Source organism: Armigeres subalbatus, chromosome 1, assembly GCF_024139115.2.
Source record: "Armigeres subalbatus isolate Guangzhou_Male chromosome 1, GZ_Asu_2, whole genome shotgun sequence".
Lineage (NCBI taxonomy): Eukaryota > Metazoa > Arthropoda > Insecta > Diptera > Culicidae > Armigeres > Armigeres subalbatus.
The window spans coordinates 142307289-142310951 of record NC_085139.1 but is presented as its reverse complement, the minus strand read 5'-3'; the positions used below and the strand labels follow the sequence as shown (position 1 = coordinate 142310951).

Here is a 3663-nt window from a genome sequence, read left to right as displayed (position 1 = left end):
TTTTAAGATTTTAAGATTTTAAGATTTTAAGATTTTAAGATTTTAAGATTATAAGATTTTTAAGATTTTAAGATTGTAAGATTCTAAAATTCTAGATTTTAAGATTTTAAGATTTTAAGATTTTAAGATTTTAAGATTTTAAGATTTTAAGATTTTAAGATTTTAAGATTTTAAGATTTTAAGATTTTAAGATTTTAAGATTTTAAGATTTTAAGATTTTAAGATTTTAAGATTTTAAGATTTTAAGATTTTAAGATTTTAAGATTTTAAGATTTTAAGATTTTAAGATTTTAAGATTTTAAGATCTTAAGATTTTAAATATATCCAGTTACATACGTCCTTTTAATCTTCGATGCTGCAGCCATATGATGCTGGTCCGGTCGTGACTGCATTGTTCGTCTTCCCGCATGTCACCGCATGTTTGCATTGCTTCGCAACTACTTCCGTTGGTCTCAGTCCACTTGATTGCTCTGAACCCGGCAGTTTGTTCCGTACCTGTAACAAATATTAAATAACTCATCAACTGTTCAGTACTGGTCGAGGTTTTATTTTAGTCGATTAGAAATTATAACTTACCTGCGCGGTTTAATTTTTGCATGATCTCGATAGTTTGGCTCTGCAGGAAAGTCTGACGTCTGATTGCAGAGACCGGTTACTGGTTCAATTATCCGAGGACGATTTTGAATCTTTAAAGGAAGGCCGCGTACACGATGGCTTTTTGCCATTGAAGAGCACCTGAGGGCGCTCAATGTTCAGGGCGACTGGAAGCGATTGGCCCAGGATCGAGTCCAGGGGAGAAGGATACTTCATTCGGCGTAGGTTCATCGAAGAGCTGTAGTCCATCAAGTAGTAAAAAATCTCACAATTAGTCGTCAGGCGATCGAAAAAATAATCTTTCAGAAACTTACCTGTACAAGTCCATTTTCCAATGCCGGCTCCTTGTGGGTATGAACGAATTCTGCAGCTCCATAGCATCCTTCCGATATTAGCCTCACTGAAAAATGATATGATAAATTGCACCGGCTGGGTACAAATTAAACTACATACAAAACTTACCCATGAACAGATTTTCTCCCAGTTACAGGTCGGAAACACTCTTTTCACATTTCTATCACTTCCTAAGACCTAATTTAGATTAAAAAAAGCAATTAAACTAATAATATTTAATGATAATCGTATTCCGATACGAATAGGATGGAGTGAAAACTGGACTGACTGCCGGCTTTGTTGACATCTACAGCATACATTATGAAGCGATATCACTGATGGTGGCGGTAATATTACGCTGATTTTGCGATATTCACCTATTTGGCAGGTAATTTGGCGTTGTATCGACGTAACTGAAAAAATAACTTTCTCAATTGAATGTTGCGGCGAGGAATTTAATAAAGCGTCAATATTACACATTATTACGTAAAATATGTTATTACGTCGGATTTTCATGTACGTTTTACGAAAATACGTAGCGGCATATTAATATATTTTTTGCTGTGTGGATGAAGAAAAAGTACAATTTCAATTGACTGTTCAAAAGAATTGATCCTGGGCGCAATACATAGGACTAACACTTCGTTCAGGATCAATTACGTTTTACACTGACGGTTCAAAATTGAACAACCAAATGGGAGCAGGAGTTACTGGCCCTGGGATAGACATATCGATTCACATAGGCAGTTGGCCATCCGTATTCCAAGCGGAAGTTTATGCAGTTCTAGAGTGTTCTGTAATATGTTTGCGTAGGAACTATAGACACTCAAATATATGCATAATGTCCGACATCCAAGCAGCTTTGAATGCTCTAAAGTCGGCAACATGCACTTCAAAACAAGTTTGGGAATGCATTCAGTTCCTCCAAAAATTGTCTTGTCGGAACCAAGTCAATCTATATTGGGTTCCAGGACACTGTGGAATAGATGGTGACGAAAAAGCCGATATGCTAGCGAGCCTCGGATCATCAAATCGGTTTACAGGACCGGAACCTTTTTGCAGCTTACCAACTTCTTCTCTTCGTATGAAGGTATGGGAATCTATGAAAATAGAAACCAATTTTAGGAACGCCACTAATGCCAGGCAATCGAAACGCTTTATCACTCCAAATGTTTCCATGACTCGCAACATCTTAGAATTATCTAAAAGAGACCTAAGCACTTATACGGGTCTCATTACAGGTCATTGTGCGAGTCGAAATCATTTGAAGCTTATAGGGACACTTCAAAATGATCTATGTCGCTTCTGTGACATAGAAAAAGAAGACTCAGAGCATCTGTTATACCGTTGTCCGGCAATTCTTCGAACAAGACTTATAGAACCACTTGAGCTTGGTAGAACAAATCCCAATTCGGTGGTGCATTTCATTCGAAAAGCTGAGCCGTGTGGCGATCACTACCAATAGCGATACGCCATAATGACATAGCTAGAAAAAAAGGGGAATATATTACAATAGATCAAAAAATTGTCGCAGTGATTAAAAAATACTCGACAAGGAAAAAAAAACTTTTAAGCGGTGCTTACTCATGTCCCTAAACCTGGTTTGAGGCCGAAGTGGAGGTGAAGAAATCGGTTATTAATAAGAGGCGCTGAAAAATGACTTCAAAAGGCCCTATAGAATCCACGACACGACTTTGCATCTTTGACAATGCTATACTGATCTGATTCATATCTGGTTACTTCTACACAAATAGGATAGAATAGTTAAAGATACTTTTCGTTTTCTGTTAGATATTTCTAACAAAATACTGAAGACGTTTTATAGAAGAAAACTAAACACGTATTTGTCGACTCAGAACGGGGTTATGTGTAAGCATCTCAAATAGCTATGCGAACAAAGGCGTAGGATTGCCAATCCGGATATGGCGAGCTCGATTGTTGGTCGTGTCAACGATGTTTTCGGGTTGGAAACTTTCTCGACACACTGGACATAGTGTACCCATTGTACTTGCCACACAAGATACATACTCATGCAATGGCGGACATAGAAAAGTGTTCAATTAATAACTGAGGAAATGCTAATAGAATACTAAGTTGAAAACCAGATCAAGTTCCAGTTGGAATGTAGAATCATTGAAGAAGAAGAAGTAAGCGTTAATAGAAAAAAAATGTATAACATAAAGTTTTGAAAATAGTTCAGCGGCGCAGCCAAAATTTTTGCTAATATAAAGTATGGTTTAAGTTTAAAATTGTTTCGAAATTCCGCGGAATTCCGTTAAATTTCGTGAAAAGCTGTTTTTTTCTTACGAATTTTTTGTAATTTTACGAAACGAAACGAAATGAAGAAATCAGATTTCGCCATGCTCAAATTCCGCGAAATTCCGCGGAATTTCGTTTCGAACCACCTGAAACGAATTTTTTCGAAATACCGCATATGCTTAATAAAATGACGCAAGTGTACATCGGGAAGAAGCGGTAAGGCCCGATGCCCACGTAGCGTTTTTTGAACGCTGCGTGCACGTGGCGTTGAAAAAACGAAGGTGTGCATCGGTGCGGTGACGCTGCGTTACCGCTTTTTCCCGATGCACACATGCGTCCTTTGAACGCCGTGAGCACGCAGCGTTGAAAAGACGCTACGTGGCCATCGGGCCTAAAACAGCGTCAGCGTCGATGGACACCTGCGTTATTTTGTACGTGTACGTTGCGTTGAAAAGACGTGTGGGCATCGGGCCAAAA

General features: G+C 38.2%; 1 long non-coding RNA gene across 1 annotated transcript; it reads right to left on the bottom strand.

Moving 5' to 3' along the window:
• Positions 1-247: 247 nt before the first annotated feature.
• LOC134206938 (uncharacterized) lies at positions 248-995 on the bottom strand. Its single transcript, XR_009978329.1, has 3 exons — positions 909-995; positions 577-686; positions 248-495 (listed from the first exon to the last, which is right to left on the bottom strand). It is a non-coding gene; the product is annotated as an uncharacterized LOC134206938 (long non-coding RNA).
• Positions 996-3663: the final 2668 nt, after the last annotated feature.